The sequence below is a fragment of the Tupaia chinensis genome, unplaced genomic scaffold, assembly GCF_000334495.1.
Source record: "Tupaia chinensis unplaced genomic scaffold, TupChi_1.0 Scaffold000644_1, whole genome shotgun sequence".
Taxonomy (NCBI): domain Eukaryota; kingdom Metazoa; phylum Chordata; class Mammalia; order Scandentia; family Tupaiidae; genus Tupaia; species Tupaia belangeri.
The window spans coordinates 4,371,759-4,388,650 of NW_006160165.1; the positions used below are offsets into that span (position 1 = coordinate 4,371,759).

The 16,892-nt window shown below is 52.0% G+C and overlaps 1 long non-coding RNA gene across 1 annotated transcript; it reads right to left on the reverse strand.

The window, feature by feature from the left end:
- Positions 1-13,205: 13,205 nt before the first annotated feature.
- LOC114009853 (uncharacterized) lies at positions 13,206-16,742 on the reverse strand. Its single transcript, XR_003551246.1, has 3 exons — positions 15,031-16,742; positions 14,121-14,236; positions 13,206-13,987 (listed from the first exon to the last, which is right to left on the reverse strand). It is a non-coding gene; the product is annotated as an uncharacterized LOC114009853 (long non-coding RNA).
- Positions 16,743-16,892: the final 150 nt, after the last annotated feature.

The window sequence follows — 16,892 nt, forward strand, 5'->3', positions numbered from 1 at the left end:
GTGGTGGGCTGTGGCTGAGGGCCCTGCCGGGGCTGCCTACTGTCTGTCTCTCTTTCTCTCTCTCTCTCCCTTTCTTAAAAATAAATCTTTTCTTAAAGTAACTCAGAGAAACCCACTTACAAAGACCACAGTCCAACCTGAAAAGAATCTCCCAGAAAGGCAGATTCCTGACGAGGCTGCGGATTTGCCATCCATATCCACAATGCCTGCTTTTCAAAGGTCCTCTCTTGTTCTTCCCTGAATTGTAAACAATTTCCAGATCCAACAAGAGAAAAAGACCTTTTCAGCTGAGAGAGCGGGTGCAGAAAGGAGCAAAGCTTGCCTCCCCGCATAAGCCCTCAGAGACGGGCCATGTGCAAGTTCGCTCCCGCCAGCCCCGACCTCCTGACCCGGAGCTGATCTGATTCTGAAGTCGCATTTGGTTGTGTGATGTAAACAGTGACCTGTTCATTAAAGAGGATACTATATAGCACGCTCTGGCTTCTGCTGGGGAGGGAAATCCTTTGTTGCCAGAAATCACAGGGGTATTTGCTCTTCAGCTCAGAGGTAATGGTTTGCTAATGTGATTACCTTATTCGTTCTACCTGAGTTTTTCTGCTATGCGAAGACTGGGAACATGAGAACCCCTGAATATCTTACCCGCTTGAGAAAGCCATTGTTCTTCAGAAGATGTTGACAAGCGAGACAGACGGACAGTCCTCAGTGCGGCTCTCATGGGAGCGAGATCTAGCAAACAGGAGAAGAGAACTGGCCACGTGGAAGTTCGTGGCTCAGCGTCCGATGTGTGCGTTAGAGCCCTGGGCTTCTTGCCCTTCTGTGTGGTCTCAGGCAAGAGTCTGACTCTCTAACTCAGTCCTGGTGATGCCAAGGTGGGGTTCGGAGGCCAGTGTTGCATACACCCCATGTGCCACGCCTTGCATCCGCGTAGGCATAGGGTCCCTATGTTGGTTAAAGTTACTAGAAAAGGACCACGCCCTGGGTGGCTGCACGCACCCATTGATCACCTTGTGGTTCTGGAGGCTGGACGTTCAAGATCAAGGTGTTGGCAGGACTGGCTCCTAAGAGAACCGTGGAGCACCTGTCCCAGCCTCTCTCCTTAACTGCAAATGGCTCTTCCCCCTGCGTCTCTTCACGTCTTCATCTGGCTGTGCATATGCCTGTGTGCAAGCTCACCCTTCATACCAGGACACCAATTCCACTGAGTTACAGTCCACTCTAATGACCTCGTCTAACCTTGACTACCTCTGTAAAGCCCCAGTCTCCAAAAGTGGCCTCATTTTGTGGGTCTGGAGTCTAGGAATTTTAATGCATGAGTTGCTGAGGTGTGAGCACAAGTCAATCTGTAACACTGTTGCTATAAATAATAAAGATGATGATATTATTATTTTCAGAGCAGGGGTTATTCATTCCAAGGAATCGCACCCAGTGCCTTGAGTGTAGTGAACAACCTGGAAGCTGGGCGGGTAAGGGAATGAGTGAGTGGGTGAACAGAGGGCACGACGTGAGTGCTGCTAAGAATCCACCCTTGCAATGTATGGGATCGTGACTGAGCGAGCTCTGGGCACCTGAAGGGGTCAGCAGCAGGTGGGTATCAGAAACCCCACAAAGGGTCTGTGGGCCTAAGACCCTGGGAAGAAGATGACGACAGGATACCATCACTGAAGAGCTAAGAGCAGAAAGATGCTGACCTGAGTCTGAGGCCGCCTCCTCATTTATGACCTGCCGTGACTGGCCGGTCACTTAACCCCTCTGAAGGTCTGCCCAGGTGGGACGTCCCTGGAGCGGAGATCCGCTGAGATAGCGTACGCACAGCACCTACCTCAAAGTCTCACGGAACACGCACACACAAGGTTAGTAGTTTTCCTCCCACCATCCTGGGCCCTTCGGGATCACAGAGTCAGCCTCGGGGCCTGTACGGGAAGTCCTAGGAAGGGTTCCTGGTGTGCCCACTGAGACCACAGTCGGCAAGACAACCCTGGGTCATTCGCCCCTGGGCACCTCAGAGGAAGCCCTCCCGGAAGATGGCCAGTGTCCTATTCTGAATTAGCTCACTCTGTAGCCAAGTCGATAGCGATGTGCGGAGAACGGAAGCTTTCGGGGCAGGAGGTGGGTGATGGAACTCTGGGAATGCTTCGGGAGCTTTAGGGAGTAGTGAAGGGCGCTTGTTTTTGTTTCTGTTTTTGGTTTGTTTTTGTTTTTGTCTTTTTGATTACAAGAGAAATCTACTTTCTTTCCAAGACCAAACTCATTTCTTAAGAAATCATACTACTACTTAGTATATACTTACTAGCCAACTACAACTGTATCGTAACTCAAAGATGAGAAACGAGCAGGTCACACGCACACACCTCAGCTGGAAGGTCGGACCCCTGTGCCGACTCTGAGGAGCTACCTCCTACTGCAAGGAGAACTTGCAAATTCTTCCGGACGACAGCAAACTCAGTAAACAAATGAGGGCCTCTGATAATGGAAAAAAGATTCTAGAACACTGAACTTTGGAAAATGAGAAAGGGAAGAAGTGGTTTTAAAAGGCAATAAAATTCCCCTATTGATTCTGTGAAACAGCCTCAGTTGTCCCTGCGCCTCAGTGTACGGTCGATGGTGAATTATGGAAAGGACAAAAGGACAAAATTCTCCCAGAAATACAGTTCTTCAGAGCTTGGGACGGACTCAGATAGCACTGTGAGCCTGAGCACAGGCCACGCTTTTTCCAGGAAGAGTTATTTTGAATCAACAACCTAAATATTTTGAGTACACTTTTGCAAGTCAAATACTTTCCTGGAATAAGAAAAAGCTTTGCAAAGGAATAGAGACCATCCAAAGGACCAGTGTGTGTGTGTGTGTGTGTGTGTGTGTGTGTGTGTGTGTGTGCGCGCGCACGTGTGTGGACGTGTGTGGACATGTGTGTGCACGTGTATGTGTGTGCACATGTGTGTGTGGACATGCAATGTTTATACACACATATACACTTTCATAATGTACATATCACACATGTACAAAGGGTTTTCAGAAAGCTTGTGAACATGTATGTTACTTTTTAAAATACATGAATTTTAATTTTTTCACCAAAATAAATTTGTACTTTAATTCAGTTTTCCCACTAATTTTTTTTTTTTGCAGAGATTTTCGCTATAGGGCGTGTGCACTTGCCAGACAGACAGAGACATTAGAGACAGAAAGCGAGAAATCACCCTCCAGGAAGGATGGTCACGCCGCAATCCCTTCTCCTCCATTCGCCTCTCGGGATCTTGGGCATGCACGTACACGCGCCCGGCGTGATTTTTAAGCCGCCAGGTCCAGGACGCGAACTGCGGTCGACTACGTGGGAGTCCAGCGACATAACCATTACGCTAACTGCTGGTTCCCTTTCCACTAATTTTTTAAAGTCCTCTCATATATATACCACATATATATTACATATATTATATATGTACATTCCATACATGCACGCACAAATAATCATTTCTACCAGATCTACTTCTTCATATTGTGATGTCACCCTACAGCCACCATTTTAAAAAGATGCATGACCATGGCGTGGACCACTGGGGCTAGAGACCGTGCTTCCAGCTACAGCGAAGTTCAGCTTTATTCATAGAATTCAGTTGCTTTCTCAAACACAGCAGGTTAATGATTCCTAACAGAACTTTGTGAAAAATAGTAGAGGAGAGAACCAGCAGTTGGCATAATGGCTATGTCGCTGGACTTCCACGTAGTTGACCACGGTTCGCGTCCCGGACCCGGTGACTTAAAACTCATGCCGGGCACATGTGCGTGTGTGCCCAAGATCCCGAGAGGAGAATGGAGGAGAAGGGATTGTGGTGTGACCATCCCCCCTGGGGGGGTGATTTCTCGCTTTCTGTCTCTATGTCTCTCTCTGTCTGTCTGGTGAGCGCACATGCCCTATAGCGAAAACCTCTCAAAAAAAAAAAAAAAAGTAGAGGAGACTACTGCTCGTGTAGAACAAAGTGCATACTCTGCGTAGTAATTACAAGGAGTGCTGATGGAATCCACAGCAAGAGTTTGGTCCTCGACTCCGGTGGAGTTTTGCTGGAGGACCTTTGGTCAGGAGCCAGCAGGGGACTCTGAAAGGCCCAGTGGTCTCAGCAGGGCCCACCAGCCCCGTTGTGACACTTGTCCACTGAGGTCAATGATTCTTCCTTAAAAGAGCTCGGATTTGCTAGAACACAGAATGACCCCAACCAGGGTCAGACTTAAAAACAACAACGACGACAACAACCCCTGCAAACAAGGACTTCACAGTCCTCAGGGACCAGCTCTGCCTGCTGAATGCACAATAAGCCCTGAGTGGGGTGGGGGTCCTCAGGCTCCTGGCCGCTCTGGAGCAACCTTACGACGACTCGTTTTCTGTCCATTCATGGGCTGAAGGATCAGGTATTGCTATCGGCTGGAGACAGCCTGAGGTCTTGTTCCAAATACCCCAATAAACTTTTAAAACCAGAGTGCCTCGTGGACACACTTCCATATCCACCCTCCACCAGTTCACGATGGACTCTGTATTGCTGCAGCTGGGGAGGGAAAGGGGCAGACTGGAACAGCCCACCCCCCGAAGCTTCCCATGCACACAGAGCAAAGTGGCTCACCTATGGAAGCCTCTGTCTGTTACCATCTCTCGCGTAGGAACTCCAAACCCAGGATGGAGCCGGCCTCTTTCCTACGCGCCGTCACTCAGGGAAGAAGTTAAGCCCGCTGACAAGGCATCGCCGCAGTGGGCTTCAGGACACAGTGCAGAGGTGGGAGAGCACTGACTGGGGGTCCTGAAGAGCCAGGGGTCTGAGCTGGGCCTGCGAGAGAAGTGGCATCTATGCAGGCAGAGTCAGGAGGAGGCGGGCATTCAGATACCTCTCTACCAAATCCAAAACCATCGACTCTGTTTTCTGATTGGCGTTTGCCAGCATCGTTTACCCTTAAAATTTGTGCAAATGCAAAACACTAAATGCAGTTCCTGGATCAGTAATTAAAGGCAATTATTTCAGTGGAAGAGATTTTTGTTTTCATAATCTCCTCTTTGTCTGCGCAGACCGGCTCTTGGTCCCATCTGCCACCGACAGCCTTTGCTCTGTTTACTTTAAAGAATAAGCCACTGTTTGGTTTGGTCTCTAGTTTTCAATATGTAAACCCTGGTCTCTTGATTCTTCATTCCAGGAAGGAAAAATGAAATAAGAAGTCTCTTTAAATATCAGAGCAACAACTACTTGCAGATACACACGGTCTCAATATTTATGTAACAGTCGCTTAGGAAAATGCGTAAGAATTCCCAGGTGTCAGCCTTGCCTCGGTTGATACACCACCACCACACCAATCGCACCTCACCTGGCCACTTGTCTGCTCTGGGGCTGCATTGCAGCAGAGCGTGTGTGTTTCAGAAGGTCATTCACCTGCTCCACAGTTAAAGGGACCAATTTATTTACTTAACTGGTCACTGCCATACTATACTCAGACACAGCTAAAGAAGGGTTAGAATTTTTAGTGGGATGAAACTACAAGAAAACCTAAGAGTATAAACTGCAAAACACAAAAACAAACCCCACACATTACGTTTCAACTAAAAAGCAAGCAAATGAGCCCCCCAACGAAGACCCTCCAGGAAACTACACTCAGAGCCTCCCTATACCCCGAAATTAGCCATCGCAGCTGCTGCACAGACTTCATTGATTAATCTTATTCGGGTTCTGCCTTGACAGCATATTCCACTCGCCTGCTTCACTTAGCTAATGCAGAGCAAATAAAAAGTAGAAGTTTACATAAATTTCGTGTTCGGCATGAGCTGAGGTGGGCTCACCAGCTGGGCATCAGGGGTCCTGCAGGATGGGCAGGGGCGGCTCTCACCGTCTCCATGTGCAGGGAATTGGGAGCAGGGTGACCACAGTTGTACACGCTTGTTGACCCTCCCGGAAATCGGCCTACATCTGGCAAACAGGAAAACAAGACAGTGGGTCATAGTGCACTTTTTTTTATTTCACTTTTTTAGCTTTTTGCTGTAGAGCATGAATGCTCAATGGAGAGAGACAGAGAGAGGGAAAGTGAGAAATTAACCCCCAGGGGGAATGGTCATGCCTCAATCCTTTCTCCTGCATTCTTCTCTTGGGATTTTGGGCACACACACGCAATGCCCAGTGTGATTTTCAAGCCACCAGGTCCAGGTCTCAAACCACAGTCGGCCATGTGGGAAGCCAGAGTCTTAACTACCACACCACCCGCTGGCCCTCAGTCCAATCTACATTTTAACCTAGAGAAAAAGGTCATTCTTAAACAAGAACAAATTTGCAATCAATAACCGGTTTACTAAATATAATGACTATGTTTGATGGAGGCATTACTTGGCCTATAAAACGGCTGTCTTCACACAAAAGGAGGTGCTGTCCTTTGGCTTCATTGTGCTAAAACACGTGCGTTTCCATGAGATTCCTGGAAATTATGCCACTATGGTCTTCACAGACGTGTGGCTCGTGAAAATGCTGCCGTTCACGATTCATACACTGCCGACCACCTGCGTTCACGCAGGTCACAGCGTGGAAGGCAGGACGGTTGGGAACCAACGCAGAGGATGAGCTCCCTCAGCTCTCAGCACAGGACTCAGATGGGCATCTTTTCCCTGCAGGTGCCCAGAAGGGGAGGCGGAGGCCATGCTGCCAACCAGAGACCCTCTCACCACACACTGCCATGCCCTGGAGGCATTCGCTTGTAATGCCTTTGGAAAGTTCCCAGTCAGCAATGGAGGCTCCATCTTGTTTCAAAAGCAAACACAGCCCTGACGGTTGGTCTCGGCATCTACCCACCAGCAGGTGTGCCAGGGCACAGGACACAAGTCTTGGGCTGCTTGGCCCAGTGGTTGAGGCAAGCAGATACTATATGGCTGACCAGATGTTGGCCCTGTCAGCTTGAAAAGCTCACCGGGAAGGTGGCACACCTGCCCCAAATCCTTGCAGGATGGAGAAATTACAAGGGATTTGTGACATGAGCCACTCCACTTAGGATGTGCTCTCTCTTCCTGCCTCTGTCTCTCTGATGCGCCCTCTGGGGAGAGAAGGAAAAGAAGTCTGCCATGCCGGTGAGTCTGTTTATTCACTACCCGTCACCCTCGCTGTCTTCCATTAGGCTCAACCTTGAAAACCCAGAGTGGAGAAACCGGCTCTCACCTTGGGCCGAGCCAGAGTTGCATGTGGATGCAGATGCGGCAGGTCCTTCAGAGACTGGCTGCCTGCCCAGCCTTTCTCCTGTTTCCTGCTGTTTATGCACTCGGTGAAAGTGGTCCCCTTCACAACGCATTATCAGCTCCTGGACTTGTACCTCAAATGAAAATCAGAATCAACTGCCCTGATTTGCTGAACTCCCAAGTGCAGCCGGCTTCAGAGCTTTTAGTTTGCAGTTTTTATAGAGGATGCATGTGCTTACCAAAGAGAGCCAGAGAGAGGGAATGCAAGGAGCCACTTCGCGTGGAGGGTGCCATGCCACAATCCCTTCTCCTCCATTCTCTTCTCGGGTGCCCGGTGCCTTCCAGCCGCCAGGTCGGAATTTGAATGAGCACTTGGTCATTTGGGACCCAGCACCTCAGTCTCCATGCCACCTGCTGGCTCCAAAGCTTTCATTTTCCAAGCTACAAGCAGAACCACAGTTTCAAAACCACCTGGAAAACAGACTGAGCAAGAATTGCCTACGTAAAAGACGTCCAAAATCTACATCAACACAAATGCTCTGGCTTTTTGTCTACTCACTAAAATCACTGAATTAGCTATTGAAACAACGGCCCAGATAATCTGACCATAATCGCGCTTCTCATGCCCAGAGATTGCCGGGTCAGGTGGCGGTACCGGCGGCACCAACGTCGGTACATCTGCAGCACGGGCTCTGGCATTGACCTACGTCCGTATGCGAGTGGTCCACTGATTTTCCCACAGTGAATTCTTTTTTCAGCTGTAAGGACAGCCGATGGCTGCAGGACGGAACAGAGGGCCACAGGGAAGAGTCTGCTTGGTTAATAAGATCGTTTACAAGAAATCTCGCCTTACCGCACATCCTGAACACTTGGCCCGCAGGTCAGGAGTGCCGCTGGACTGGACCAAACCGAAACACTGCAGGGACCGACTCTTCCCGGCAGGCTGGGCTTACGTTCCCGTATTGCCTTCACTTAGGAAGCCTAGATCCTTCGGGCAAACTTCAGTAGTGGCCTTGCCTCCGAGTGGTCTTTCTCATTGTACCTTGCCTGGCCTGCCTGGGACAGCAAAGCATGGTGATTATGAACACCATGCGGAGCGCCAGGCATTGTTTTTACACATGGTCCGAGCTCTCAGCCAACCCCACGTCTGAACATGCCCCAGTGATTCTAAATATCACAAAAAGTGAGCCAGGTCTTTGTGAGAGAAGAGAAATGTCTTACTAAGGAAAGAATGTTTTCTTGACTTGAGAGAACAGAAGACAGGAAAGAGGACGCCTCTTCTCAGCTGGGTCTGCAGCCACTGCCTTGAACAGCAAGCGTGACGATTAATGAAGATAGTAAAATGTACCCAATCCTCCTGCCTGTAGGTGCAATATTGTATTCATGGAAGAGCTATGTGAGCCTTGATTTAGATTAACTTTCATTAATAGGCAGAATTCAATCATAAGCCTTCTTCTTTTCCCCCCAGGCTTTCTTAAATTCCACACCCAGCAAGTGTGATGTGCTTTCTCCTCCCTAGGCAGTACTGCCTCCTCCCCAAAAGAAAAGAAAAAAAGGGGGGGAAATGAGGAGGCTGGAAAGGAGGACCACACGCCCCACACTGGCTCCCCACAAGTCTCATGCCGCCACTCAGCTGGCTCCCGCGGGTGAGGTGAGAGTCTTTTCCTTCCCCAGTCACGCAGGTGCACAGTGTTCACGGCCGGGCTAGCCCAGATCTTCTCAGACTCGTCTCGTGTTCCCACTGGCGTTGCCTCCATCCAAAAGTCTGAAGTTTTCTCTCCATAAATTGGGAATGTTTTCCAGTCAACCCCAAAGTTCAAAGAAGCCCTCTTCAGACCCAAATAGAAGTGGAGTTACATATTGATTATCACTTTCATTGTCAAGCGTTTGAGGTAATCAGTTCCGAGATGTCACTCCTTCATTTCTTCCAGTTATTTATTGCACTTGGTGGATGGACGAGAGCACAATTACGGAGAAGGCATGAGACCACGTAGGGCCTCCCAAATTGTAATTCATTTATCTTGTATAAAGCGTTAAAGTGTAAGTCAAGTAAGTGTATCTGCCGAGGAGAGAAATGCTTTCAATACCTTTCCCGATGGACTGGCAGGATTCCTTGGCATTCAAAGCCCAGAATTTCGTCTTCAGGCTATTCGAGGTCACGGGCTTGCCAGGGACATTGGGCAGGACTCAGCAGTGGCCAGAAAGTGCTGGCCCGCCCCCAAGGTGGTTGTGCTTGAGGACAGCAGAGAGGAGGTGAGGACAGGGACCCGGGCAGGACCTGCCTGCTCCCCCAGCTAAGGCCCTCCCTCGCTACTCGCAAAGAAGACAGACGTCTGAGCTTCTCCTTAGCAACCTCTGAAGTTAATTGGTGCTTAAAATCAGGGGGGACTCAGGACACGGATGGACGTGGGTCACCTGGGCTGCCTTTGCACCAACAAAGGCATCTCTTCATCTCATCATGAACTGTGTGATGCCCTTGGCCAGGGCAGTGATCTGAGAAAATCGCCCATGGCAACAATTAGGTGAGGAGTCTTCACCCACTGCCAAGACTTCACTGAGTGGTGGAGGGGAGAGAATTTATGTGTTATCCAATTTAGAGCAGCAGAAACATCAACTTAACGCTCCCCAGTTCTTCATGGGACAGATCTGACCCAGGTCTGGAGGATGCCGAGAACCAGGGACACTGCAGAGACTGCGTCCATGGGCTGTGACAATGACAGCTCGGGCAGCTCCGACAGGACCAAGGGATCCCTGCTCTCCTCTGCAAAATGGAACACCTACCTGAGGCAAAGTGAGAGCTCAGGGAAAAGAGGATGTGTCATGGCACAAAATAAGTGCTCAGTGAACAATAGTTGTTATTATCGCCCTCGTCACCTTCCAGGTGGCTGGGGTGTGTGGGAGTCCCTATCCATGCAGCAAAGGGGACACAGGTGGGTACTTGGCCCCTCCACCAAGGTGACTGAGTACCGTAATTACCTGAATATAAGCTTCGCAGAGGTGTGGAGGAGGGACCTACGAGGAGAACGCTGGAGCTGTATCAGCTGGAAGAAAGAAGATCTCATCTCACAGCGCTCTCGGAGACCTGTGAGTACCTGAAGCTTAGAGAGGGCTTCGACAAGGAGTGAGCAGTGAGAGCCACGTGAACATGAGCCTGGGCAGTGGGAGGAGCCCCTTGCTGCTCCAGAATCTCTGACTGGAGGGAAGTAGGCGTGTGATGGGGCTAGCTTGAGGGGAGTTCCTCAGCCTCATTTACAATGAGCCAGGAAGCCCTGTTTCCAACAGAGAGCCTCGGTGCTCACATAACGGATGGAGAGGGGTTGATCACTAGTTCGTGAGCAAGACATGGCCAGGGATGGTGACACGGTGGGTGTTTACCCACCGGATGCCAGACACCCACAGGTGCTCTTACCTGTACCAGGAGAGCGAGAAGTCAGAGACGGTGACTGCCCCTTGGTCCCCAGCCGTCTTTATTCCACTTGTCCCACGCGGCAGGCAATGGCTGGTGTTTTTAGCAGGTGCTATTTCTAGTCCGCACAATGCTTCTGAAATATAGGTATTATGGAACCAATTATCTGACGAATGAAATAAACTTCAGAGAGGTTAAGAGAGAGAGAGAGCTGCATCGTTATGTGTAACACTTCACTGGCCCCACAATCCTCCTTTAGATGAAATTCTGAATGTGAGTGGTCAGGAGACCTGTCAGTCACAAAGCCACCTGCTCACCCATAGGTAGTCCTGGCCCAACCTGGATAATCAGGGCATCTAGTGGCTGGGCCAGAGAGAGCGTGTGGCCAGGTAGAGCCAGTTGGACTTCAGAAAATGTGCATGGCTGCTGAGGAAACCTCTCTCTGGAATCAGCTGTGAAGCAGCTGGAAACCTGGGAAGGGCAGGGGTTAGCCTGCTTCTCCACCAGTGCAGGAGGCGATGGCAGGGAGGGACAGAGAGAGGGAAGACAGTCGTGGGAGCTCACTGACCATGCTTCCGGCAGCGCCTGGCTCTCGGGCCAGGCTTCCAAAACAGGTCTCCAGGGCACTGGAAGCAGTGGCCGCAGCCACACTTGGGACCTTGCTGGGAAGCAGGGTCTTGGCCCCCGGGACTCATCAATTAGAAACCCTGGGGGTCAAGCTCGACCACACCGTCCACAGCCCTCTGCAGGAGGCAGGTGCACACTCAGTTGAAAACCTGCTTCCAGTCAACCTGTGGGATTTCTAGTTCCTTGAGTCCTAAACGTTTTACAGTAAGAGAGAAACTAGCAAGATAATTTTGAGTGATTTTTATGGAAAAAATAGCAAAAAAAATCCTTTTTAAAATTACCAGCAAACTTAATTATTTCGTTAAGTATCAGCTCTTCAATGCAGAAATTCCTTAAAGATTGTTTTTACTTTTGTTCTTGTGTTTTTCTATTGGGTCATCAGAAAAGTCATGATGTATAGAAAAATACGCCATGAGTTTCCGACGACCCGATATACGTGAGACAAGAAAACTCTCTGATGCTTACAAGGCACTTCGAAGCCCCACGGGCGAGTGCACCGTGGGATCTGGTGTGTGTCCCACTCGGGGTGGACGGCTGGACAGATGGACGTACGCGTGGCCCTCCTTCATACGAGAGAGGTTAGCAGAGGACAGCGGGCTACAGGAGGAGAGGGCAGGGCCGCAGGAGCGGGTCCAGCCATCGGACAGCAATGGTGTCCACACCCAGGACACCCAGAGAATGGAACGAATGCCAGCCGCAGGTGCTGCGCTCAGCACCGCTGTGAGCGGGTCTTCTGCCCCAGCTGCTGACTCCTTGACCGGGTGTCTCCGGGGCTGCTTCTGAGGCATCCTCGAGCCACAGAGGGGGGCCAGTGGGGGAAGGACACCCGTGCCCCGCATCCCTAGGAAGCCATCTGCGTCCTGTAGTCATATCAGCTGTCCAAGCACTGGTGAAGCCCTTGCAGGTCAACCTCAGGACGAGTCCCCGGTCAGCTCTGCTTCTTCACATTCCTGACCTCGGGAGACCCACTGTGTGGCAGGCGCTGGTGCTGGCCCCTGGGCACTGGCTGCTCTGCCGGGCCTGGATGCATGACCCCCAGCAGCAGAGGAGCAGCGGCTCACCCTGGACAGTGCTGAACATTCTCGCGGGCGGTGGAGATGCCTGTGCCCTAGAGCCTCAGAGGCAACCAGGCAGAAATAAGAGAAACAGCAGGACAGGAAAGGGGAGGCAGCTTCCAGGCTGGCCCCAAACAATTGCCTCTAGGCCGGGGGCGGGGGTGGGGGGCGCCCTGGAGGCACACAAACACCCCCGGAGAAATGGCACTGGGTGGGGGGCAGATGAAAGGGCTTGGAGTGCCTTGAGCTGCTCCAACAGGAAAGCGCCTCTGTGCGTTTAACAGGAACTCCTCAAGCTTCCAAGGTTTCATAACCTGAGTGCAGCCTGTAGTGATGTGGTTTGGAAATTAACCCTGCTTTCTTCCCACCGCTGTTTTACATATTAATTAAAGTGTTTTCCTCAGATCAGAAACGCCTGCAGGCAGGGAGGGCTCTGTAAAAGTACCTCATTTCCCTGCTGCCTCCAGCCCCCAGCCAGGCTGTGCAGAGTTCAAGGATTCAGCTTCCCCAGGTCTGAGGCAGAGCGCCTCCCTGCACCGCCACCCTCACACGCGCGTACACGCACACGGCCTTCGCAGTTCATCGCTGTCCCCCCAGGAGGCTGTGAGTCCTCGCTCAGGGAGCTGTCTTGAGGGAGAAGCTGTGGAGGAGGAGCCCAGGGCTGCTAAGGCTGCTTCCCTCACTCAGAAGCACCTTTCTCTCTCTCTTTCTTCCTTCCTTCCTATCTTCCTTCCTTTCTCCCTCCCTCCCTCCCTCTCTCTTTCTCTCTCTCTCTTTCTCTTTCTTTCTCCCAGACGTGCTTGGAAAAGATGTACAAACCACTCACATTCTGTGAACAAGTTGACTTGTTTTAATATTTTCAAATTTGAATTATATATTTGGATTCGACCCATGAGTTGACCTTCTTGGATTATATTAAGCAAACTGTGTGTGTGTGCGTGCATGTGATTCCAGGGACCCTGTGTTCCCTATAAAGCCAGGGGTAGGATTACTTACGCCATAAAGTACAAGCTACGGAGACCATTGTAAACTGCAAGGGAGGCAAGTTCAGTTTCCTTTGCCAAAGAGTAGGCTGTTCTAGAACTCACGCAGCAGGGTTCTCCCACGTGCCAGCAGAGCCCAGTGTAAGTGAATCCCGCTGAGCCAAGAGACCCACACGAAGCCACTGCCCCCATCTTCCTACCTACACAGTGTCACGGGGGCGACTGAGGGCCAGGGTCCACAGTAGTGAGTGCTGCAGGCCCCACCGAGAGCCAACCTCCATACCAGCTCCGATCGGGCAGCATCAGAAATCCCTCCCATGACTGGCCGTGTGGTGGCAGGAAACCTGAACTGGCTAGCTTCGTTGGCAAGGAAATGCCATGGCTCCGTGACTACAGACCCAGGGGCAGCAGGACAGAGTCTTCAGTCCTCAGCCTCAGTTTCAGAACGTCTTTAAGAACTCACATCCACAGCGTGAGCAGCTTCCAGAAGTCTTCTCAGGACTGGAAATGCCACCCTGAGCCCAGCCAGCCCTGCGCAGGCTCCACAGCCCGTGGACCCGCTGGGAATGGGGGGCAGGTGGGTGTGCATGGGCTGCAGGTGCCCTGGGCTGCCTGCAGGTCTGGCCTGGCCTGTAGGTCTACGTGGAAGTCAGCATTCTCACCAAAGCATATTGGGCTGAACTGAGGGTTCTCTCACAGAGGAGTGGGCCACGAGAAGGTGGCCCCCATCCTAGACTCACTGTGGACAAGAAGAAAGCGAAGATGACTGTCAGCCAGTGACTCATCCCGGGATTTCCGCTCTGTGGGGGCAGCCGGGTCCCAGGCCCTCCGGAGCCTCTTGGAACTCCAAGATTCCGCGATGTTGTGCCCACCTGAGAGGAAACGTCCCACGTTTTCAGGGCCGAGGAGTCTCAAGTACTGATGGACGCCTCCTGGTGGGTCTGCATAGCCAGGCGTGAACGAAGGTGACATTGCCGTCATGCCACCTCTGGCAGGAAGGAGAGACGGTAGACAGGAGTAGTCAGTAAACAAATCTGACTTTGAGAGTGACACTCAGGAGAACCCACAGAGGAAAGGATGCTCTGACACCCCAAGACAGTGGTGCGAGTTTTCACTTTAAATACTTGGAGTTCTGACTGAGAAGGGCTGTCCCTGCGAGCACTGCTCCAGGACAGCGCCCGCCCGGAACCAGGATCTGGGTCCCTGTGGTTTCCCTGAGGGACAGTTCTGCACACAGTGGGAAAGCAATGGGAGGTAGCGGGGGAGGAAGGACAGGAAGGACAGCCAGGTGTTTCTGCACTGGCAGCTGTGGGGCTCCTCCCAGGACCCGGTAGTGGGGAGCAGGCAGAGACCCAGCGGTGGGGCAGACCCAGGCCAGGAGGTGACATCTGAAAGTCAAACATGAGGGTTTTTCGGGACTGCCACCCTGAGGGGGCCATGACATTCCACACCCTTTGTTCAGCTGGATCATGGGGCTCTTAAAAAAGAGTTGAAGGAAAAGGTCAGGGCAGAAGCACAGAGACAAACGAGGAGGCAGGGGCCGGGGCCACGTGGGGGCTGGGACCATCCATGGGGGCCGGGGCCGCGTGGGGGCCGGGACCATCAGTAGGGACCAGGGCCATCCATGAGGGCCGGGGCAGCGTGGGGGCCAGGGCAGCGTGGGGGCGGGGGCTGTGTGGGGGCCAGGGCAGCATGGGGGATGGGACCATCAGTGGGGACCAGGGCCATCCATGGGGGCTAGGACAGCACGGGACAGGGAGGGCTATCAGTGGGGTCCCCCACCTGCAGCTGGAGCCCACAGGCTTCTAGGTGTGGGATGTTCTGCCATCGATCCACCACAGGGCACTGGGGAAGGGGACAGGACAAAAAGGGGCACGGCGGTCAGCAGGAAGTTGGCAGTCTGAGTTCTTGCAGATCTTCCGGCTCCTGGGAAGGCCTCGGGCTTGCCAGCCGAGACCACAGTCTGTCGTGTGGAACATAATTAGTAAACGGGGTGAAGGGTCCTCGGGGCTCTGAGATGATGTCTTTGCACACTTGACCCGTCCTGCAGAGCCAATGACTTCTGAAGGCACAGGCCACAGGGCAGGTGGTCAGTTCAGACATTGCTGACTGGAGCTAATTCAGTTGCCTCAGAGGTGCTTCCTGCACTAGGAGCCTGAGCCCAGAGAGGGAACGCCCGCAGGCCCGCAGGCCCGTAGCCAAGGAGAGCCCTTTTCCTGACGTGCATCTAACCCGCCTCCTTCAGTCTTCATTGAGTACTCTTCTGTAAGTGACAAGAGCAAGGAAAGTGGTTGAAGACACAGGGGCAGCAAGTTCATAATCATTTTTATTTCACTCATCTCCCCCAAGAAGTACGATGTCCGCTGTGGTGTGCTGGGGCAGGAGGCGGAGAGACTGACCTCTTAAGGAGTTGCGGTCAATGCCACGGTCTCTCTGGTGCAGCGCCGGAGAGAGACCCGAGAGGGCAAGAGAGAGCACCCCAGGGCACGCCAGGCGCCACGTCTCCACCCCACTGGAATCCTGAGCATGGATGCCACATTCCTGGCATGCTTTACAAGCCACCAGTGCCAGGATTTGAACTGAGGCTGGCCATGTGGGATCTGCTTCCCTAAAACTCTAGACCATGGGGCCAGTCCCATGCTACCTTAACATGATGGCTTAAGAAATGAAACCAAGAACGTTGTTCATTTGCTTTATCATCACTCTAATTTATCTCATCCCCAGATTCTTCCAGGACCACAAATTCAATGTTTAGTTCAGACCCTTTCTTTAGGCTCCAGTATTCATGAATAGCTTCAGTGGGAGAGAACTCGTAGGTTTTCATTTTCTGCTTGTCAGTGTTTCCCCTTGTCAGAAAACTAACAGTGATTTCACTCCCAGTGTACAGAACACAGCCGAGGGGGCCCGCTCCAGGGTGAGACTCCAGAGACAGAGGTGAGTGACTAGAGACTTGGCCAGGCACATCTGTAACCACCAACGGAAGTGAGCTGACAGCTGAGTGAACTGTCGGAACCACGCTAACTCACGTCCCCAGGGGAAAGGAGGGCGTCATGGGCGAAGGCTCTGGTTCTCGGGCACTGGCCGGTAAAGGCCCTCACTGACTAGATTCAAAGTCTGATGTACAGCCAGCCCTGTGGGCCAGTGGTTAAGGCGGCTGCGTCCCCCATGGCTGACCACAGGTTCAAGTTCCGAGCCTGGCGGCTTGAGAAACATGCTGTGCGCATAAGTGAGTGTGTCCGAAGGCCCTGAAGGAGGGAGAGATGGAGGAGAGGGGCTGTGGCAAGCCCCGTAGCTCTCTCTCCCTCTCTCTCTGCCTGTCTCTGGTGAGCACATGTCCAACTGGCATGATAAAGAGTAGTGTTGATGTCTGTGTGGACATTCAAATATGTATTTTGATTCAAATGAATGGATAAACATGAATGTCTAATAAAAGTTAGGCAACGGGAACCAGCAGTTAGCGTAATGGCTATGTCGCTGGACTCCCACGTAGTCGACCGCGGTTCGTGTCCCGGACCTGGTGGCTTAAAACTCACGCCGGGCGCATGTGCGTGCGTGCCCAAGATCCCGAGAGGAGAGTGGAGGAGAAGGGATTGCGGCGTGACCATCCCCCCTGGGGGGTGATTTCTCGCTTTCTGTCTCTATGT